The sequence below is a fragment of the Tachyglossus aculeatus genome, chromosome X3, assembly GCF_015852505.1.
Source record: "Tachyglossus aculeatus isolate mTacAcu1 chromosome X3, mTacAcu1.pri, whole genome shotgun sequence".
Classification (NCBI taxonomy): domain Eukaryota; kingdom Metazoa; phylum Chordata; class Mammalia; order Monotremata; family Tachyglossidae; genus Tachyglossus; species Tachyglossus aculeatus.
Genome location: NC_052099.1, coordinates 13,140,507 through 13,164,651, shown reverse-complemented (window position 1 = coordinate 13,164,651; position 24,145 = coordinate 13,140,507). Strand labels below are relative to the sequence as shown.

The window sequence follows — 24,145 nt, the reverse complement described above, 5'->3', positions numbered from 1 at the left end:
GAGGTCGCGGCAAGATAAACGAGATCAAGGTACAGTGAATAAGCCGGCGTTCAAGGAGCAAAGTGAGCACGCTGGGTTGTAGTAGGAAATCAGCAAGGTAAGGTAGGAGGGGGCAAGGTTATTGAATGCTTTAAAGCAAGATGGTAAGGAGTTTCTCTTTGATGTAGAGGTGGATGGGCAACCACTGGGGATTCTTGAGGAAGGGGGAAACATGGACCGAATTTGTTTTAGAAAAATGATCTGGGTAGCAAAGTGAAGTATGGAGTGGAGTGGGGAGAGACAGGAGCTAGGGAGGTCAGAGAGGAGACTGATGTTTTAGTCAAGGTGAGATAGGTAAGTGGTACAACATGGTAGCAGTTTGGATGGAGAGGAGAGGGCAGATTTTAGCGATGAAGTGAAGGTGGATTAATAGGTAGATCATCACGTCACTTATCTGTGCCTCAGTTTCTGCAACTGTAAAATGGGGATTCCATACCCCTTCTCCCTTCTACTTAAACTGGGAGCCCCATGTGGGACAGGGACTGTGTCCGACCTGATTGTCTCGTATCTGCCTGGGTGCTTGACACACAATAAGCCCTTAACAAATACCACTAAAAAATAATAATAACAAAATAAAAAAGGTGGAATGGACAGGATTTGGTTATATTTTGAATATAATAATAGTCATGGCATTTATTAAGCGCTTCCTATATGCAAAGGACTGTTCTAAGCACTGGGGAGGATACAAGGTGATCAGGTTGTCCCACGTGGAGCTCACAATCTTAATCCCCATTTTACAGACGAGGTGACTGAGGCACCAAGAAGGGAAGTGACTTGCCCAAAGTCACACAGCTGACAATTGGCGGAGCCGGGATTTGAACCCAGGACCTCTGACTCCCAAGCCCATGCTCTTTCCATTGAGCCACGCTGCTTCTCTATGTAGGCTGAGAGAGATGAGCAGAGGATAATACCCAGGGCTCATGAGACAGGGAGGATGGTGGTGCTGTCTACAGTGAGGGGAAAGTCAAAGGGATGGCAGGGTTTGGGTAGGAAGATGAGGTGTTCTGTTTTGGACATGTTATGTTTGAACAAGGAAAAAAAGGAAGTTAGTATGACTTGAAAAATACAGGAAATAATTTTGAGAGTAAAAAATGCGAAGAAGATAGAAAAGGGTTGGAAATGGTACAGTCCAATGTTAAGTTAACTACAGTCAAATGCGAAACTAATGACAATGGTTCTAGAATAAAGCAGCTATGTTGAGCTTTGGCAGATTTTTGGCTACGTCTTTTTTTCTCTCAAGTTAATAGCATACTTCTAGATGTTATTGTCCTAGTAAGACATACATACATAATCAAAATCATTATTAACCTACCATTTTTTTTTCTAAGGACAGTAATCACCATACAGATGCCAGCTCTTATCAACCCAGGGCCGGGAGGGGGAGAAGGGAAGGAAGTAATAAACTAATAACTGTGTGAGGTTCACCCCGGGCTGTTTTTTTAGGTCCACTACGTAAATCCCATTTTCCTTATTACTGAATTACTTAGGCCAGACCAACAGGCAAGTCGGTTGTTACACAGAGGATGGAGCTCAACCATTCTTCCTCTTCCCTAATAATAGTTGTCATTCATTCAATCGGATTTATCGAGCACTTACTGTGTGCAGAGCACTCAGTCAGAGGGATTACTCATGTCCTTTGGTCACTTCATTGACCACCTTCACACTCTCCCCTACCTATTCTATACCCACTTTCTCCCATCCACCTACTCTATGTCCTACTTACACTTTATGTACCACCTCCAAACCTTTTCTATTTTCTTGACATTTTTACTCTCAAATTTTCTTCCCTTTTTCCCCCGACCCGCAACTTCTCTCATCATCTACGGGTGTCTTTGTGGGCTGCTTCTTCATCTCTCCAGAGAAGGGGGTGGCGCGGCCTGAGAGCCAAGATCCTTGAGCAGCAGAATAAGTTGAGACTTCAGGGGTAGACTGTGGCTTGGAGTCTCTTCTTGGGAGGGAGGGAGGGGGACTGCAGCTGGAGTTGGCAGATATTAGGAGATGAGCAGGAGGAGTCAGTAGAGGGGTCATTAATGGCTGGAGAAAGCAGTAGGCCAATGTCTCATATGAACAGAAAAGGAGGAGGATAATCACCACCCTTGGTGCCAGCGTTGGTTACCCATTACTGTCATCTTTACTGGGAAGAAACATGGCCCAGTGGAAAGCAAGCAGGCCTGGGAATCAAAGGACCTGGGTTCTAATCCCGGCTCTCCCACTTGCCTGTTGAGTGTCCTGGGACAAGTCGCTTAACTTCTCTATACCTCTGTTTCCTCACCTGCAAAATGGGGATTCAATATCTGTTCTCCCTTTTCCTTAGACTGGGAGCCCCATGTGGGACAGGGACTGTGTCATCATCATCATCATCATCAATCATATTTATTGAGCGCTTACAGTGTGCAGAGCACTGTACTAAGCGCTTGGGAAGTACAAGTTGGCAACATATAGAGACAGTCCCTACCCAACAGTGGGCTCTGAATATCTTGTATCTGCCCCAGTGCTTAGTACAGTGTTGGGTGCCTTAACAAATGCTATTATTATTAGCATTATCTAATGGGCCACGCATGCAGGAGCGCAAGAATTAGCAGAGCAATGGAGATGAAGAGAAGCGTGATCATGGAGGAGTTGGAATGAAATTAAAAGAGGGAAATTGAAGGACTGGTTGGGATACTTTTCCCCAGACAATTGAATAATGTTAAATAATGCTTTAGTAAATAGTAGTGGTTAAGGGGAGGAAAGGAGAAGGACCTGTGACCTTGAAAACATCAGACTGGGGAAACAGTGATGGCTGAGGAGTCTGCGGTGAAATTTTAGTCACCAGAGTGGATTTTTCCATCCCTGATAATAATCTTAATCACCATTACAGGGCCAGAGCACTGTTCCGGGGCTAGCAGGCAAATTCTTCCAATAATAGCCAAGGTATAAAACAGATGATACTCATGTTTACATTTTCAGTTAAGAAAACTGCCAAAAGACTCTCTACTTACTCACTGCATTTTGAGGTGGGGGGGGGGAGGGGGAGAGAGAGAGAGAGAGAGAGGGAAGTGAAGCTTGATCACTTCTACCTACATAAAGCAAAAGACTTCACATTCCTACTTTTTCCACTCATCTTGATTGTTTCCCTCTGACACTAACATAAACCCAGAAACACAAGCAGAGAGTGTATTTGGGGCAATAGTTTCACGGCTCTCTCCATCTTACACTTACATCTTACATAATAATAATAATGATGGTATTTGTTAAGCGCTTACTATGTGTAAAGCACTGTTCTAAGCGCCAGGGGGGATACAAGGTGATCAGGTTGTCCCACGTGGGGCTCACCGTCTTAATCCCCAGTTTACAGATGAGGTAACTGAGGCCCAGAGAAGTTAATTGACTTGCCCAAGGTTACACAGCTGACAAGTGGCAGAGCCGGGATTAGAACCCATGACCTCCGACTCCCAAGCCCGGGCTCTTGCCACTACGCCACGCTGCTTCTCACTTCTTCTTCTTCTTCTCTGCTTCTCTTACATCAGAGAAGCAGCGTGGCTCAGTGGAAAGAGCCCGGGCTTGGGAGTCAGAGGTCACGGGTTCTAATCCCGGCTCCGCCACTTGTCAGCTGTGGGACCTTGGGCAAGTCACTTCACTTCTCTGGGCCTCAGTTACCTCATCTGTAAACTGGGGATTAAGACTGTGAGCCCCACATGGGACAACCTGATCACCTCGTATCCCCCCTGGCGCTTAGAACAGTGCTTCGCACATTGTAAGCGCTTAACAAAATGCCATCATTTATTTTTATTTTATTTGGGCTGTCTTCACCCATTTTGTCCCAGCTCACCTCCTAATTTTACTTCACTCTCAACTTTCCTAACTTCCATCCCCTCACTCAAACTGTTCCCCGAGTCTGAGACTCCCTCCCCACCCCAAATCCACCAGACAACAGCTCTTTCATCTCCAAAGCCCTCCCTCGCAAAATCACACCTCTTCCAAAGATTCACAACACCCCAGTTGTCAGTCCGACACCCACCCTTAGCACTTAGGTACCTTATTCCTTTCCTCAGCACTCATGTACATAGTATATTTTTATTTATTTATATATTTAACTGCACATTGCTATTTGTTCAGCTGTTTCATCCTCCTGGGACTGTACTGCTTTCTGCTTTATCCCTGTTCATCCTTAGGCTTCCACCATTGGTAAATCTGAAAATTCTGCTCCTCTAGCTTCAACACCCTAAAAAGCCTTTTTGGGTTTCACTTTCCATATCTGCCCTTGTCTTTTATGTTGTTTTAGTGTTTTTGCTTCATCTCTCGTTTCTCATCCATCCACTCTCCTTGAGGGCCAGAGACTGTGTCTAATCCCCACCTCTGTAGTCCTTCCCCGTGTTTAGTACAGAGCTGTGCAAACAGGAAGCACTTAGAAAATACTATTATTAATCAATAAATTTTTTTTTGCATTTCCCATATGAAATAGTAAGCTCCCTGATGGAAGGGAACATCTATCTGCTACTACTGTAGAGAAGCAGCGTGGCTCAGTGGAAAGAGCCTGGGCTTAGTCAGAGATCATGGGTTCAAATCCCGGCTCTGCCAACTGTCAGCTGTGTGACTTTGGGCAAGTCACGTAACTTCTCTGTGCCTCAGTTACCTCATCAGTAAAATGGGGATTAAGACTGTGAGCCCCCTGTGGGACAACCTGATTGCCTTGTGACCTTCCCAGTGCTTAGAACAGTGCTTTGCACATAGTAAGCGCTTAATAAATGCCATCATCATCATTATTATTATTGTACTTTCCCAAGTGCTTAATACAAAGCCTAGCACTCAGTAAGTGCTCGATAAATACCACTGATTTGTTTTGATTAACTGTTTTTTATTTAAAGACGCACGTTATTCAGAGGTAATTATCAGGATTTTTTTTCCCCAAGATTGAGGTAAAATGTGCTTTAAACGTCAAGCAATTTCAAAAATTTCCAGGTTTTTTACTTTAATGATTCATTGACAACAGCTGTCTGGTTTTTCTTCAGTAACATTATCCATTTGCACTTGCAAAGAGCAATAATGACTAAATGAATGCTCAGGATAACAGCAACCTGTTGTCGTGTGTACCAACATACGGGACTTGTGTCAAACCAAAAAGCTTAACAATAACCACATCTGTTTCTGAGGTGCTGGCTCTTAAGTGCTCAATAATGCTACTGACTGGTGACACAGTTCAGTTGGAGCTGATCCAAAACAAAGACCATTTAAATATACATTTGGCTCCCTTTCTTTTCCTTCTTCCTTCCTACTTAGCAACAGCAAATGTACCTCCATAACCCTGACCTCTCTCCTTCTCAGCAATCTTGCCTCCAAGACAACTCTGCGTGGATGCCTCACCAGCACCTCAAGCTCAACAGGTCCAAAACTGCACTCACCTTCCTTCCCAAATCCTCTCCTCTACCTTACTTTTCCATCACAATGGATGATACTGCCACCAACCACCCCATCTCGCAAGTCTATGACCTTGGCATTATCCTCAATTCCTCCCTCTCTTTCAACCCCCACATCAAGTCTTTGGCCAAATTCTGTTAGTTCTTCCTCCACCACACTTCCAGCATCTTTCCTTCCTCCGAATGGCCACTATGCTGATCCAAGCATTTGTCATATCCCACCCTGATTACTGCATTAGCCTCCCTCTGCTGCCCGGAACGTTTTTCAAAAACATCAGTCTGCATGCATCTCTCCACTCCCCCAGAGCCGTTCCTCTCCACATGGGCACTCAATCATCTCTCTCCCTCCTACTTAACCACTTCTCCCACTATCCCCCAATTTGGACTTGCTGTTCCTCTCAAGCTAACCTAAGCACTGTGCCTCAATTTCATCTCTCCCACCTCCAATTCCATGCTCGCTCTCTTCCTCCTGCCTAGAAAAATCAAATCTCCGCTGAAATCCACCACAAATCTCCCCCATTTTCAAACCCCAGCTGAAGACTCCTCCGGGGTAATAATAATAATAATAATATTTAAATGCTTGCTACATCAGAGAAGCAGCGTGGCCTAGTGGAAAGAGCCTGGGCTTGGCAGTCAGAGGATGTGGGTTCTAATCCCGGCTCCCCCACTTGTCCGCTGTGTGACCTGGGGCAAGTCACTTAACTTCTCTGTGCCTCCGTTAATCTCATCTGTAAAATGGGGATTAAGACTGTGAGCCCCATATGGGACAAGCTGATTACCTTGTATCTACCCCAGCGCTTAGAACAGTGCTAGCACATAGTAAGCGCTTAATAAATACCATTATTATTATTATGTCAAGTGCTGTTCTAAGTGCTAAGAAAGATACATGATAATCAGGTCCCACATGGGGCTCACAAAGTAGGAGGGAGAACATGTATTAAATCCCCATTACGCAGATGAAGGAACTGAGGCTGTTGTGACTTGCCCAAGGTCACAAAGCAGACAAGTGGCAGAGCTGGAAACAGAAACCAGGTATTCTGATTCCCTGGCCTGTGGTCTTTCCACTAGTGGGGTCTCCTCTGAGTCAGTCAGTCATTTTTATTGAGAATTTCCTTGGGAAAGTGCCTAGAAAAGTCCTTTGCATAAATTGGGTCCACAGTAAATACTATTACTACTCACAATATAGCCCTCAAGGAGCTTACCGTCTAGCAGGGGAGAGAGACCCTGAAATAATTTACTGGTCAGAGGAAGGAAATTGGAATTTCCCCAATTAATTTCTAACCTCCCCAGATTTATATCCCCCCACAACCTCAGTGCCACATTCTGTAGCACTTATGAACACGTCTTACATTCCCTGCTCCTCAAGCACTAACTCATGAACTTTTCTTCCCAGCCTCTGGCTCAGCCCCATGACATCATTATATTATGCCTGATGGGTTCAAAGGGTTTAGGATCCATGCATTCTCTTACAGGAATGTGAGGATGGAGGGTGGGAGGGGGTGAGGAGGGGGCGTGCATTCTCTAACAGGGATGTATAGGTGTGTGTATACACGCACACAATCCAAAATTCCCAATTGGCCGGATCCAAATTAATATTATTACATAGTTTTTCCTTTACCACTCAGGAAGTATAGTTTCGGGAAACAGTCTGTGACTGGCAAAACTGTGGTTGGTACGACAGACCCATGGGTCATGGAGGGTTAGGGATTTCATGATTTGGGTCACCCTCGGGTGGCGGTCAAAAAGTCTCCACCAACTATGACAAATATGATGATGGAAAATAACGTGGAAAGTAATTTTCACCTACCTTTACAGTACCGTGGTTACAATGCTATACAAGAGTATGTATGACTCCAAATGGCAGTGTGAGAGAGACACAGAAAACTGTGCTTTCTATAAACCGTTGGAGATGGAAATCTGTATTTAAAAATTAAATTTGCCCCTGAAAGTGTTTATTTTCCTTTCATTTGAGAATTAAACTAAAAATGTTACTTAAGCAACGATAGCGTAAATATTGCATTCACAAAACAGTCACCAAATTATAAAACATTTAACCAAAAGGCTTCCCTCAAAATTAGCATTATTTTGAAGCAGAACTTTGGAAAAAAAAGTGGCTATAGGGGATTACTACAACTCTCATTAAACTTTTATATAATGACGGCATTTGTTAAGCGCTTACTCTGTGCCAAGCACTGTTCTAAGTGTTGAGGTAGATACAAAGTAATCAGGTTGCGCCACGTGGGGCTCACAGTCTTCATCCCCATTTTACAGATGAGGTAACAGGCACAGAGAAGTTAAGCAACTTGCCCAGGGTCACACAGCAGACAAGTGGCAGAGCCGGTATTAGAACCCATGACCTCTGACTCCCAAGCCCGGGCTCTTTCCACTAAGCCACGCTGCTTTGAAAAACTCTGTTTTCCGATTTTAACAATCAGTAAGTCAATGGTATTTACTGAGCACTTATCGTGTGCAGAGCACCGTACTAAGCACTAGGCAGGGTAATAATAATAATAATGATGCCATTTATTAAGCGCTTACTATGTGCAACGCACTGTTCTAAGCGCTGGGGAGGTTACAAGGTGATCAGGTTGTCCCAAGGGGGGCTCACAGTTTTAATCCCCATTTTACAGATGAGGTAACTGAGGCACAAAGAAGTTAAGTGACTTGCCCTAAGTCACACAGCTGACAATTGGCAGAGCCGGGATTTGAACCCATGACCTCTGACTATTCTATTTATTTTATTTTGTTAATATGTTTTGTTTTGTTGCCTGTCTCCCCCTTCTAGACTGTGAGCCCGCTGTTGGGCAGAGACCGTCTCTATATGTTGCCAACTTATACTTCCCAAGCTCTTAGTACAGTGCTCTGCACACAGTAAGTGCTCAATAAATACGACTGAATGAATGAATGACTCCAAAGCCCGTGCTCTTTCCACTGAGCCACGCTACGGAGTTGGTAGATACATTCCCTGCCCATGACAAGCTTACAGTCTAGAAGGCATGATGAGTTGAATTGAACTGTCACTGCAACCACCAGAAACATGAAATCCTGCTGCTCAAAAATGCAGTTTAAACTCTTTCAAAATAAATACAAAACAAAGAAAGGGGATCCATCTGTTATGTGAGATAGATACCCTGATGTATAATGCACACTTGGATCTGGCTTCTACTTTCCTTTGACCTACTTATTGGGGTTGAAGAAAAGTAGTTGTTAAAACACAAATTCATTCAATCACATTTATTGAGCACTTACCATATGCAGAGCACTGTACTAAGCGCTTGGGAAATAATAATAATAATGGCATTTATCATGTGCTTATTATGTGCAAAGCACTGTTCTAAGCACTGGGGAGGTTACGAGGTGATCAGGTTGTCCCACGGGAGGCTCACAGTCTTAATCCCCATTTTACAGATGAGGTAACTGAGGCACAGAGAAGTTAAGTGACTTGCCCAAAGTCTCCCAGCTGACAATCGGCAGAGTCGGCATTTGAACCCATGACCTCTGACTCCAGAGCCCGAGCTCTTTCCACTGAGCCACGCTGCTTCTAAATACAACAATAAACAGTGATATCCCCTGCCCACAACGAGCTTACAGTCGAATCACACTGAAGAGGTATTATTTCTATTATTGTTCTTCAAGAGTCCAGAATAAGAAAAACAACTGAAAGAGGCTAATTTGTGTGTGTGGGGGGGGGGGGGGAGGGACGGGAGGGGCGATGCTCTGAATGGGGAGATGTTCTGAATGGGTCAGAGTCTACCCAATTAAAATTTTAATTAGCCCACTTTAAATTCTTTTAATGACCAGAGTATTCCAGGACATCACCACATGGATGATCAACTGGCACACATGTACAAAGCTGAACTCCTCATCTTCCCTTCTAAACCTATTCCTTCTCCTTTTCCCCTCATGACTGACGCCACCATCGCCCCTGTTCCAGACGCCTGCAACCTGTATCATCTATGACTCTTCTGCCTTTCATTTTCCACATTCAGCCCAACTCTAAATCCTGCCATTTTTTCCTCCCTCACATTTCCTAGACCTGGTTTAAACCTGCATCACCTCCGGGCTGAACTATTGCAGCCTCCTTAGCAACTTCCCTGTCTCCAGCATCTCTCCAATTCAGTCTATCCCACACTCTGCTCCAGGGATCATCTTCCTAAAATTCCATTCAGAATGCATTATCTCCCTCCTCAAAAACCTGCAAATACAATCACAGTATCTCTCCACGCCAGACAGCTCCAATTTCATTAAAGAATCATCATCATCATTAAATATTTATTGAGTATCTTCTCAATAAGAGGACTGAAGGAAAATGGGGGTAATGTTTATAAAACATTTCACTGCTCAATGAGCCTTAAGAGAGCAAAATACCGCTACAGTTGCTAAGTGCCACTGTTATGTAAATTATTTGGGTTTTTTAAACATTTTTATAAAAATCTGTAGATAGTGGCAAGAGAGCATAAACAGGAAATGGAGATCCTAGTAGACCTGTGGATCCAATAAAAACATATTACACCTTCAAAAGAAAATTGCTTTTCCATCTCATGTGCTGCTTTTGACAAGGATACTCAGATTAAAAAATAGTAAAATATATTTTTTCCCTCACACAACTTTAAAATACATTAATCAAGTGCCAGCAAAATGATATTAAAGTCATTTTACAATAAAGAAGATACCAAGTGACCTTTTTCTTCCCTCGGAAAGATGGCTTTAGAACCAATAACCAAACCCAGAAAGTAGGAATTACATACAATTGGTAACTAGTCTGAATATACACAATTGAAAAAAAGGGTTGCAATATTGCCCATTTAAACTATCATAGGAACAGCAAACACAGTTGATTTTCAAGGTTTCAAAATCTTGCTCCTTGTCAAAGTTTTCATATTTCATATGTTATATAATCTTGGGGAAAGCTACAGATTTACGATCAGTTTCATCAGCCCACCCTGACCGATAATTTTCTTCAGCTCTTTCAACTGCTACACGTCTTAGGCACCAAAATTTATAGCAGCATACAGACACCCTGGAAAGTTGAAACAAACATAAAACTCCATGAAACCTTTAAAAAAAGGTAACAGAAAGAGCCACAGAATGGCGTCTGCCTTTTAGGCTATGTTAATTTGCAAAGATATTCACACTAACTACAACTTTCTAGCACTGTTTTCCTATTTCCACTAGATTTTAGTAATAATTGTGGTATTTGTTAAGTGCTTACTATATGTCAAGCACTGGGGTTGATACAATATAGTCAGGCCCCACACGGGGCTCACAGCTTAAGAAGGAGGGAGAACGGGTACTGAATCCCTATTTTGCAGATAAGGGAACTGAGGCCCAGAAGCTACATGGCACAGTGAACAGAGCATGGGCCTGGGAATCAGGAGGTCATGGGTTCTAATCCACCACTTGTCTGCTGTGTGACGTTGGGCAAGTCATTTTACTTCTCTGGGCCTCCATTACATCACCTGTAAAATGGGGATTGGGACTGTGAGCCCCATGTGGGACAGGGACCGTGTCCAAACTCATTTGCTTGTAGCCACCCCAGTGCTTAGTACAGTGCCTGGCATACAGTAAGAACTTAATGAATACCATGATATATATATATATATATGTAATATAAACTTACCCACGGTCACACAGCAGACAAGGGGTGGAACCAGAATTAGAACCCAAGTCTTTCAGACTTCCCAGGCCCATGCTCTTTCCACTAGGCTAACACTGATTCTCTTTTTAAGTTCGCTGAGGGCAGGGATTGTGTGACTACTTATGCTCTTGTACTCTCTCTAGTGCTTATTACAGTCCTCTACACACAGTAAGTGCTCAGTAAATACCACTGTTTGATTATTTCCGATACATCTAACAAGAAGCAAATACAGATGATGTCCCTTAATTTATTACTGCGCAAAAGGAGGCAATGGTAAACCACTTCCATATTTTTACCAAGAAGACTCTATGGATCCAATACCAGAACGACTGCAGATGTGCCCATGACGTCGCTATGGGTCGGACCCGACCCGACGTAATAAGACGACAACAACCCTTAATTTAACCTCATCTTCTGTCCCTTTAACCAGCCCCCAGACAGATGCCTGTTTATAAACTCATGTACATAATATCCAAATTCCCAAATCTTCACAGTGGACAAGTCTGTCCTATTTGCAACTGGTAGAAAGCTATTTTGAAGACAAGCAGTAATTTCTTTGAAATTCTCGAAAGGGAAAAGAGTCTACTACATGTAATTCTCCAACTGGCACAACCTATTCAACTCAGAGGCGACCACTAGATTCCAAAATATTGGGCACCAATGGCTTTGAGTGCAACGCAAGAATTAGGCCATGCTGAAAACATACCCCAAAACACAGTCACGTTTTTTAGGAACACAGTCCGGCTATATCATAAGGAACGTCTGTACTTCCTTTCACGCTCATATCTTTCACCTCTGAAAACGAAGGTGAGAGTCAAGGAATTGTGAAGAGACATGAGCTAATGTCTTCTCAAAAAGTCTTCATCCATTCGGTTTTCAAAGTTCACATTTTTAATGCTCCATAGTCACATTAAAAGGTTGCTTTTCTCATTATGTTTTAAGGATCACCACCTTTTATTCCATAAAAGCCAGAACTAATTAATGGACTATTTAACTTGAAAGCCAATATTCTTTATGCATCATGCAGGGCTCATTTGATTCCTCTCAGCATTTAGCCCCAAAACAATGAAGATATTAATAAAGGTAATGAAAAATTATGCTGCAAGTTTCTTTGAAGGAAATTAGAAAAAATGCAAGTGCTAAATGAAGCTACCTTAAATATTTAAAACTGTTAAAACCAAAAAAGATTAATGGTGTTCTATGTACAAGATCCTATCTTGACCTCACTCCATCTCCACGCTCACATTTTCTCCTGCCTTCAGGATATCTCGACTTGATTGCCTCACAGCCATCTCAGATTTAACATTTCCAAAACAGGACTCCTCATCTTCCCACCCAAACCTTGTCCCCGTCCTGACTTTTCCATGACTGTAGACAACACCACCATCCTCTCAACCTTGGGATTATTCTAGACTCATCTCCCTCATTCAACCCACATATTTAATCTGTCACCAAATCCTGTTGTTTCTACCTTCACGACATTGCTAAGATCTACCCTTTCCTCTCCATCCACCTTCTACTATGTTGATCCAGGCACTTATCACATCCCACTTTGACTACCACCACATCCGCCTCCTTTCTGACCACCCTGCTTCCTATCTCTCCCCACGCCAGTCCATACTTCACTCTGCTCCCCAGATCATTTAAAAAAACAAACAACAAACCCAAAAAATGCTTTTTTCCCCCATGCTTCCCCGCTCCTCAAAAGTCTTCCATGGTTGCCCATCCACTTCCACATCACACAGAAATTTCTTGCCATTGGCTATAAAGCAATCAGTCACCTTGCCCCTTCCTACTGATCTCTGATGCCCTACTACAATCCATCTCGCTCACTTTGCTTCTCTAACACCAACCTGCTCACCATATCTTGATCTCGTCTACCTTGCTGCTGCCTCCAGCCTAGAATTCCTTCCACCTTCATATCAGACTGTCCACCACCGTCCCCCGCCACTTCAAATGCTTATAGAAGGCATATCTTCTCCTAGAGGCCTACCCCAACTCATCCCTCATTTCCCCTACTCCCTCTCCCTTCTGTGTAACCCTTCCACTTCATTCAATCGTATTTATTGAGCGCTTACTGTGTGCAGAGCACTGAACTAAGCGCTTGGGAAGTGCACTTGGATTTGTACCCTTTAACATTGATATCCACCCCACCCTCAGCCCCACAGCACTTACAGTAATGCTAATTATGATTATGATGGCATTTGTTAAGCGCTTACTATGTGCCAGGCACTGTACTAAGCGCTGGGGTGGAGACGAGCAAATCGGGTTGGACACAGTCCCTGTCCCACATGGGGCTCACAGTCACATTCCCCATTTACAGATGAGGTAACTGAGGGACAGAGAAGTGAAGTGACTTGCCCAAGGCCACACAGCAGGCAAGTGGCAGAGCCGGGATTAGAACCCATGACCTTCTGATTCCCAGACCCGTGCTCTATCCAATATGCCACGCTGCTTCCTTTATGTGGACAGTCCGATATGAAGGGGGAAGGAATTCTAGGCTGGAGGCAGGATGTGGGTGAGGGATCTCTTCATTTATGTACCTATCCATAATTTATTTTAATGTCCGTCTCCCCCTCTGGACCGTAAGCTCTTTGTGGGCAGGGAACACGTCTACTACATTGCATTATACTCTCCCAAGCTCTTAGTCCAGTGTTCCGCACACAGTAAGCGCTCAGTACATCCCACTGACCTATTGATTGATTGATCACGGCATTCGTATTTTAAACTCCGAGTTCCCCCCCTCTCCATCGACCAACCCACCCCTCCCCAAGTCCAGAGGGTGCGAAAGTCCGAAGTGGAGGTAGGCCAGCCTACAGTGCTAACATTTTCTGGCCAGAGAACTGCCGAGGGCATCCTGCAAGGTGGACTGACCCATCAGGAATCCTGAAAAACTAGTGGATGCGGATGGCTAGCACTGAGGCGCCGGACGGGATTAATGGTTTCAAATGCCTCAAAATATGAGCTCCCAGTCTCATGACTGGCCACTGTGGCCCGTGCCGAAAAAGCAGATAAGTACGCTCAGCTAGAGCATGCTTTTTCCCCTCCAACTATTTCCCCTCGGGCAGGGGCAGTTCTTCCACTTCCTGCAGCTTCGGAGTGCTAAATGGGACAATCCCGGAAAGTGAATGGCAGACAGATTCCCAGACTGCTTTTTCTCTTTCTGTTGGCACCTCCCAGAGATGGGGTGGGGGGCCACCCCAAACCCATCAGCCCAGGGTGCCAATAGGGGGTTGATCCAACTCTGCCAAAGCAGCTACTCAGGCTTACGGAGTGCTGACAGCCTCAGCACTAGGCTCTAAGTCAATTCGACCTTAAATGGGTTGTGTGTGCAATTAAAAACCTTGGCATGCACTCTCCAAAGTATTTCACCCCTCCCCGCCTACTCACTCACTGTGGCCACTGCTCCAGCAGGGACAGATTTGGCGGGGATAAACGAGCGTGGGGGACATGGTGCAAACCACTAAGCACTATAATAAATTCCTTTGTATACGTTCTCCGCCTGAGGTTTTAGGACTAAGGCTTATCCATCGTTTACAACAGGAGATTCCATCACAAGATCACATTATTACAGTCAAAATCAACCAACTGGCCCACCTTAATCCTCAAGTTCACATTGTTTTTTCCACCTTTTGAATGCATTTATACTCTTAAAAATAATGAAATCATCCAAAAAGGAATGTAAAATAGTATCTTTAGGGAGTTAATGAGGCTCCAGTTCCTCTTTTGTTTTTTAAGTTAATCGATCAATCAATCAATCGCATTTATTGAGGGCTTACTGTGTGCAGAGCACTGTACTAAGTACTTGGGAGAGTACGCTCTAACAGAGTCGGTAGACACATTCCCTGTCCAGAATGAGCTTACAGTCTAGAGGGGGAGACAGATATTAACATAAATTTAAAAATTACAGATATGTACATAAGTGCTGTGGGGCTAAGGGAGGACTGAATAAAGGAGGCAAATCCAAGTGTGACACAGAACGGAGTGAGAGAAAAGGAAATGACGGCCTAGTCGGGGAAGGCCTCTTGGAGATGTGCTTTTAATAAGCCTTTGAAGGTGGGAAGCGTTATCGTCTGTAGAATATGAAGAGGGAAGGGATTCCAGGCCAGAGGGAGGACGTGGGAGAGAGGTAGCGGTGAGATAGAAAAGATCTAGGTAAAATGAGTCCGTTGGCTTTAGAGGAGTGAAGTTAGTGGGCTGGTTGTAGTAGGCAGTCTGGGAGGTAAGGTAGGAGGGGGCAAGGTGATTGAGTACTTTAAAGTCAATGGTAAGGAACTTCTGGATGTCCACGGCTACAAAAGTAGTTTTGGAAAAACCTGGTATTTTTGACAAATATATGTGAAGACTGTTAAATTGATTATTCCAATTTACATCAGTTCTCTAAATAGCTAATAAGCAACCTGTAAGCTGCAAAATGCATAAAATGAGGCCAAAAGCATAGTATCACATGCCTGCATTTACTCGATCACTGATAGTAGGTGAAATTCTTGAGTAAATTCCATCCCCACAACTGGATAGCCCATTTGCTAAATAAGGCTAAATAAGGCTAAATCTAATCTTTAGGCTGACAGATATCAGTTAGAAAAGATTTAAAAATTACCATGAAATGGTTAAATTTTTACTAGATTACTCAATCTAAAGGGTCAGGGCATTTTCTGTGATTGTATTGCCTAAATAAAGTAAGCATTACTATTCCAGTGAGTAATCTATTTGTATTACAACTTCCATTTGTCAAAGATTTACAGATCACCCTAACTCCATCAGAAATAAGAGCTCCAGCAACAAGAAAATATTTGCCAAGCCCTAAGGTGTTGTAAGACCTCAGAATGGACAAGGATTTGGATGCGGAGTGCTACAGGCTTGAGTAAACATTCATTTCTGGGTAAAATCAGCTCAACAGCAAAGAGGAAATGAAAATCACTGCTTATTATGTTCCCCAAATAGATCAGCAAGTAAACCAAGGCTGCAATTTTCCTGAATTTTGTCTGTTGGGGTTTTTTTTTTTTTTTGCTAACTTTAGGATAAAAAAAGACTAAGATATTTGTAGACTTTCCCAGATAGTTTAAAATTGAAGATTTTGCCCATTAAAATTTGGCACAAATGAGAAAATATTTTGCATCATTATACTGCATGTTTGCAGGGACTTTCTAGAGTGCTCTCTGAATTAGCTTTCTTACCATTCTTCTACCAGGACCTTTCAGAGCTTTTCTGCTTCCTCTGGAAGCTCATGCACCAAGGCCTTTCTGGAAATGAATCGGTCATTAGTATTTATTACTTACTCTGCGCAGAGCACTTTACTCAGCGTTTGGCAGAGTATAATAACAAAAGAGTTGATAGAGACATGATTCCTGCCCTTGAGGAGCTTTCAATCTAGTAGAGGAGACAGGCCCTCAATGGTATTTACTGAGTGCTTACTGTGTGTGGAGCAATGTACTAATTGCTTGGGAAAGTGCCACCGGATCCAGAGGGAGCTTAGAGTCTACAGGGAGAGACCGACATTAAAATAAACTACAGATAAGGGAAATAGTAAAGGATAAGGATTTTGACATAAGTGTGTGCTTAAGGGTTACAGAGTCAAAAATGCATAAGCAACACAGAGGGGAGGGCACGGAGGGGAAATGAGTTCTTGGGGAAGGCCTCTTGGAGAAGATGTGATTTTAGGAGGGCTTGGAAGGTGGAGAGAGTGGTGTTGTGTAAAAAATAAAAGGGGTGGGAGTTCCAGGCTAGAGAGAGGATGTGGGAAAGGGTTCGCAAGTGAAATAAAGGAGATGGAAGTACAGCGAGTAGGTTGAAGTAGGAAATCAGTGAGGTCAGGTAGGAAGGAGAGAGCTGATTGATTGTCTTAAAGCCAATGTTAAGGAGTTTCTGCTTGATGGAAAGGTGGATGGGCAACCACTGGAGGTTTTTGAAGAGTGGGGAGATATGGACTGAATGTTTTTTCCCAAAAAAATGATCCAGACAGCGAAGTGAAGCACAGACTAGAGTTGGGAGAGAGAGTTAGGAGGCAGGGAGGTCAGCGAGGAGGCTGATAAAAGTCAAGGAGGAATATGGTAAGTGGATGGATCAGCACAGCAACAATTTGGATGGAGGTGAAAGGAAGGATTCTCAAGATGTTGTGAAGGTAAATTTGATATTCACCCCACCACGGACCCCACAACACTTATGTACATATCTTTAAATTATTCGTACATATACATATAAATTATTCATTCATATTAATGTCTGTCTCCCCCTCTAGACTGTAAGCTCATTACGGTCAGGGAATGTGTCTGCTAATTCTGCTGTACTGTACTTTCCCAAGTGCAGAGCTCTGCAAATAGTACACGCTCAATAAATGTGGTTGATTGATAAGGTAGAACCAGGATTTTGTGAGAGACAAAATCTGTCTTCCCCTTTTAGACTGTGAACCCACTGTTGGGTAGGGACTGTCTCTATATGTTGCCAACTTGTACTTCCCAAGAGCTTAGTACAGTGCTCTGCACACAGTAAGCGCTCAATAAATACGATTGATGATGATGATGATGATGATGACAATGTGTGGGTTGAATGAGAGAGCTAAGTTGAGAACAATAGCTTTCCAGCTCTCCGACCCAAATCAGTTACCATTAAGGCCTTTCTGAACCTGACAAAACCTTCTGAGACCTCTCCCCTAAGTGAAATGTCCCCTCTGGAGTTTCCCTGCCTAGAGTTTTGTTGCGGAAAGTCACATCTTGAGAACCTAGATCAGAGCTGTTCTGGAGGCAGATGAAGAAGGCAGTCCTGTGGTAATTGTGCAGTGTGGCCTAGTGGAAAGAGCACAAGCCTGCTAATCAGTGTAACTGGGTTTTCACTCCAGCTATGCCACTTGCCTGCTGTGCGACTTTGGACAAGTTATTTACCTTCCCTGTGCCTCAGTTTCCTCATCACAATGCAGATTCAATACCTGTTCTCCCTCTTACTTAGACTATGAGCTCAATGAAGCACAGGTACAGGATCTAACCTGATTATCTTCTATGTACCCCAGTGCTTAATGCAGTGCTAGGCACACAGTAAGCACCTAACAAATCATCATTTTTATCATTTTCTTTTAAATCTAGAGTGCTAGACAGGTCTCTATAGGAATTTTTGGAGGCCATATCTGGAGAAAAAAATACTGGGGGTAGGCTTTGATTAAGTAATTTACCCCAAAATGAAAATCTGAAGCAGCAACTACCAAGGTATCACACTGCTTTCCATTGATGGCAAGATCACTGTCACTCTGGAACTTGAGTGACTACTGCACAAAATTTTCCACCCATGGCTCCTCAGAAATACAATTTGACTTCAAGCCATAATGCAGTATTACATTCAGGATATTTGTTCAATGTTCACGTCATAGGGAAAAGAAAAAAAAACCACTGGAGAAGCATTAATGTAAGTCACTGGATATCGGTAAGTCAAACAACTCCTACTGCTGCTTCCAGTCACCAAAATAATGAATCACAATCCAGTTCTGTCTGGGGAGCATATTCATACTTGCAAATGAGTAACTTACTTTGGGGCTAGGGCCTAGAAGCCAATAGTTCTACTGGTTCAAATTAATCTTTAAAAGTTGCACAAAACAAACACTTCTCATGGATACTGTACGTGAATTATTTCCACCAAAATTAGTTTAATGTGGCGTGCTTTTATGCACACAAGCAGTTTCCCCCCTTAACAGAGCAGGCCGAACAGCCAAACAGGTTCACGGTGTTGGAAGAATGTTCCCTAGCTGCCCAAAAGGGTTTTAGCCAAAGCGCGCGGTAAAATCATGCATCGCAGCAGAACCAAGTGTACGCTCATTTCTAAGCATGATAGTAGCTCCCTAAAAAACTGCATACGAGAAAAGTTACGTCAATCTAAATGATCACAGTACTTAAGAAAATTATTTTAAGATATAATTTTGCAGCCTTGAAATGGAAGCTAAAAGATCATCAACTGAGGACTTAACAGTCGGAAAGAAAATAATTGTCCGAGCCCCACAAGTGCTTAAATATCATCTCAGCCCAAGTTAGTCAATATTTCACATTTGTTCCCATTATTTCATTTTTATTAAAAATGAACTGTATGTAGAAACAGAACGAAATCGAACACAACTGAATCCATGCACGGCAATCCCACCATCGACACATTCTGACAAATTCTGAACAAAAAACAGACCTTGAATTTGCTTAGACAAACTCACTAGCAAAAAATCAGTACCTGTCCAAGTACAGAAAACTCATTTTTAACAAACTTCATCCAAAACTGAATCATGCTGAATATGGCTTTGCTTAATTAGAAGCATTTATAACAAACACAGTTCTTGAAATGCCCTTAAAAATGAAGGATTTTGTGATATGAAGGATGACACTATGGTGTTGATCTTCATTAGGCGCTGCCAGTCTGAATTTCCTTTTCAGGGTTGGCTTGAATGTGCACATAATTAAACTACCAAGTGGCAGGGAGTGACTCTCACACCACTAAACGTTAATAACATTTCCCACATCTGCCCATTCTTCTGCTCCACCCAGATTGCTATCATCTTGGTCCATGCCCCTGTGGTAATGCTAGACTTATTTTATCAACCTCCTTGATCTCCCTGCCTCCACTCTAGGCAGCAATCCCTCCAACAAAGCTATGGCCCACGGGGGTTGGTGGGGGGCAACAGCAGCAGTGGCAGGAGAGACACTGAGCAGCAAAAGTGAAACAGGAAAATGGCAGGGAGTCTGGGGGGGTTGTAATATGAGATTTACAAACCTCCTGGGATAAACCTGAAAAGGAGTGAAAATTCAGAGATATCATTTAGTGCCATTTGTTGTAACTCACGGTTGTAGGTCATGTTTGCGATGTGAGTGTTTATTGCAACAAATATACTTGGATCAGAATCTTTGTGTATTTCCTTGTGCATTCAAATTAGCTAATTTATAGCCTCTGCATGACACCTAAGAACTCATTATCACTCTGCTTGACAAATAATTTACAGGAGAGCCTCTGCTTATATACAGCATTAAGAACCTTGGTTGGAGCAATGGCAAAATGCTTGTTCTATTGTCTAAACTCTCCCACAAAATCTGACCAGTGCCAGTAGGGGTGAAGGAGCCTGAAGTAGAAGAAAGTCTGGTGGGGTCATGTCATCACCGTCGTAGGCAGGGAATGCGTTTGTTTATTGTTATAGTGTACTCTCCTGAGCGCTTAGTACAGTGCCCTGCACATCATCATCATCAATCGTATTTATTGAGCGCTTACTGTGTGCAGAGCACTGTACTAAGCGCTTGGGAAGTACAAGTTGGCAACATATATAGTAAGCACTCAAAAAATACCAATGATTGATTGATCAGCACTAGAATCAATTCCATTAAGCACGTTCTCGGCCCTGAGATCTTCCTGGCTGGACTGGGGCTTATCCGTTATTTATGATGGGAGACTCCACTGTAATGTCTAAAATGGCATGATACAAATATATCTGGTGATGTAATTTCAATGTAGCCATTGACCATGCTATTACTTTACAAAAGCTGCTTTGATATAAAAGATGTTACGATATTCAGTGCAATCTGCTATCAAAAGATGGCACAGATACATAGATTTTAGTATCCTCAATGGACATGTTAACTTCTCTGGTACACTTTAGTAGAAGTCCTTCTGATTGATTATATTTTAGAAAGCTACGTTCATATTCTTGAACACTTCTCAGGAAGAAATTAACTTGAAAAAAATCCACTTTAAAATCTTGAAATTAATTCCACTTTGTAGAATGCTAAGATTTCCAACTCACTCTTGCTCATTTCCTAATCCATGTCCCCCACTACCATAAACTTGACTTCTCTATTCTTGGTGAGAGTCAATTCTGACCTTGAAGATAGCTACAATGTTTGAGAGATTGCTATATAACTTGTTAAAACCTCCACTGCTTACCCATTCCTGTCCTCATCGAACCACAAACTCTTCACTAATCGCCTTGGGGACTCCCTAAGTTCTCTCCTTCAACCAGCCATCCTTCTCTTCTCCTACTACACCCCATCTGGCACGCTCCATTCCTTCCAAGCTCACCTTCTCACTGTGCCTCACGTCCCATTCCCCAGCCTCTGACCCATGGCTCACACCCTTCCTCCTGCCTGGAACTCCCTCTCCCTTCCAATCCACCAGACCACAGCTCTCCCCATTTTCAAGACTCTTCTGAAATCCCACCTATTCCGGGAGGCTTTCCCAGATTATGTTTTCTCCTTCCCAGGTCACATGCTCCTTACTATTTCTCACTGTGCTTTTGCACTAATAGTTTTGCCTACTATCCGTATTAGAGCACTTCTTATCCTTACATCTTATTCTATTTGAGAACTTCCAGCGATTGCCCATCCAGCTCGGCATGAAACAGAACCTCCTTACCACTGGCTATAAAGTCACTTGGCTTTATTTCACTGATTTCCTACTACAATCCAGCCTGCATAATTCAGTCCTCCAACGCCAACCTACTCACTGTACCTCGATCTCATGTGTCTCACCACCAATCCTGGGCCCACATCCTCCCTCTAGCCTGGAACTCCCTCCCCCTTCATCCCTCTCCCCACCTTCAAAGCCTTATTAAAAGCCCATCTCCTCCAGGAAACCTTCCCCAACTAAGCTCTCATTTTCCTTAGTACCTCTCTATGCACTTGAATCTGCATCCTTGAAGCAGTTGATATTCACCCCACCCTCAGCCCCACAGCACTTATGTACATACCTATAATTTATTTATTTTAATGTCTGTCTCCCCCCCAGACTGTAAGCTCCCGTGGGCAGGGAGCATGTCTAACCAACTTTACTATAGTGTACTGAGGAAGCAGCATGGTTTAGTGGAAAGAGCACGGGCTTGGGAGTTAGAGGTTGTGGGTTCTAATCCCGCCTCTGCCACTTGTCAGCTGTGTGACTTTGGGCAAGTCACTTAACTTCTCTGTGCCTCAGATACCTCATCTGTAGCCTATGAACCCCACGTGGGACAACCTGATTACTGTCTATATATCCCAGCGCTTAGAACAGTGCTTGGCACATAGTAAGCGCTTAACAAATACCATCATTATTACCCTCCCAAGCACTTAGTACAGTGCTCTGCACACAGTAATTGCTCAATAAATATGACAATAAATACCATTGATTGATTTCCTTCTTCTTACTTGTAAATTATTTTATGTCCACCTTCCCAACTAAACTATAGGTGCTTTGTGGGCAGAAATTGTCCTCTGTTGTACTCCCCCAGGCCCTTAGTAGAGTGATTGTTTAATTCTATAGCAAAGAGATCAAAAAAGTCACTCCCTCATTTATGTCCAGGACAGCAGAGCAGTTAACAAGTCTGCTTCTTCCAAGTTAACTTCTTGAATAGAACTAATTACTCATCGATAGAAAGACATCAAGAAAAGGTTACTCTGTAGATTTATTTTATTTATAATCATGTCCATTCCTTGAGTTGGCAGCTTTTTTCTGCAACTGACTTCAAGAACTACTTACGGGAAAGTAAGAATTGCACGGTCAACACCTTGCAGCTCCTCAGACCATGGCAACAGGGAAATAAAAACGACATGCAGAACAAGTTATGAAACATGCTTAACCAGTGCTGGGAATCCATGGTTTAAAAGTATATGTTCACTGGCATCGAATCAAGGACATGAATCAGAATTTGGAAAAGTGTGTGTGTGTGTGTGTGTGTGTGTGTGTGTGTGTGTGTGTGTGTGTGTGTGTGTGAGAGAGAGAGAGAGAGACAGAGAGAGAGAGGGAGAGAGACAGAGAGAGAGAGGGAGAGAGAGAGAGAGAAATTCATTTTGCTACCCATGCATGCATGTGTGCGCTCGTGGCTGAAAAGATCAAGTCATTACTGACATTCCCTTCTCTGTTGGGTGCATAGAGAGTTTCTTAATGAACAAATGCATCTGACCCATACAGGATCCTGTCTGTCTTTAGAGAAGCAGCATGGCCTAGTGGCAAGAGCATGGGCTTGGGGGTCAGAGGACATCATCATCATCATCATCATCAATCGCATTTATTGAGCGCTTACTATGTGCAGAGCACTGTACTAAGCGCTTGGGAAGTACAAATTGGCAACATATAGAGACAGTCCCTACCCAACAGTGGGCTCACAGTCTAAAAGGGGAAGACAGAGAACAAACCAAACATACTAACAAAATAAAATAAATAGAATAGATATGTACAAGTAAAATAAATAAATAGAGTAATAAATATGTACAAACATATATACATATATACAGGTGCTGTGGAGAAGGGAAGGAGGTAAGAAGGGGGGGATGGAGGGGGGGCGAGGGGGAGAGGAAGGAAGGGGCTCAGTCTGGGAAGGCCTCCTGGAGGAGGTGAGCTCTCAATAGGGCCTTGAAGGGAGGAAATTTACTGAGCACTTACTGTGTGCAGAGCACTGTACTAAGCGCTTCGGAAGTACAAGTTGGCAACATCTAGAGACAGTCCCTACCCAACAGTGGGCTCACAGTCTAAAAGACCACTTCGTTCTGACAGTGATTCCCACGAGGAAGCCAGATGAGCCGAATAAGCTGGAGGCCATTGCTAGAAACACTGGGTTGGAGTGGTGGCTCTGGCTTGCCCCGGGCCACCTTTCGGACTCAGTTGTGTGGCTCTGGAGATCAAAGGCATTTATTGAATGCTTACTGTGTGCACAGCACTCGACTAGATGCTTGGGAGAGTCCAATACCTACAGCTATCAATAGAAAACAAGCGGTCTGCAGAGTTGAAAGCCTTGTTCCTTCCTTATCAGAGGCCAACATGCTATCCAATTCTTCTGCCTCATCTCTGGCCTCAAAATCAACTGTTTCTCAGCAAAGACATCGTATATTTTGGCAGGGAGTGAAATCTCTGCTAACTCCAGGCCAGCACAATCTACCACTTCCAAAACGTATTACTTTTTTTAACTCGTCACCCAGCTGCCATGCTCCTCATTTGACAGAGAAGCAGCGTGGCTCAGTGGAAGGAGCCCGGGCTTTGGAGTCGGAGGTCCTGGGTTCAAATCCCGGCTCCACCAATTGTCAGCTGTGTGAAGTCACTTAACTTCTCTGTGCTTCAAGTTACCTCATCTTGGTATGGACATGGATTTCTAATACCA

The 24,145-nt window shown here is 43.3% G+C and overlaps 1 protein-coding gene across 2 annotated transcripts in view; it reads right to left on the bottom strand.

Moving 5' to 3' along the window:
* PTBP3 (polypyrimidine tract binding protein 3) overlaps positions 1–24,145 on the bottom strand; it is a 181,922-nt gene that overhangs the window by 122,687 nt on the left and 35,090 nt on the right. The window lies entirely within an intron of this gene.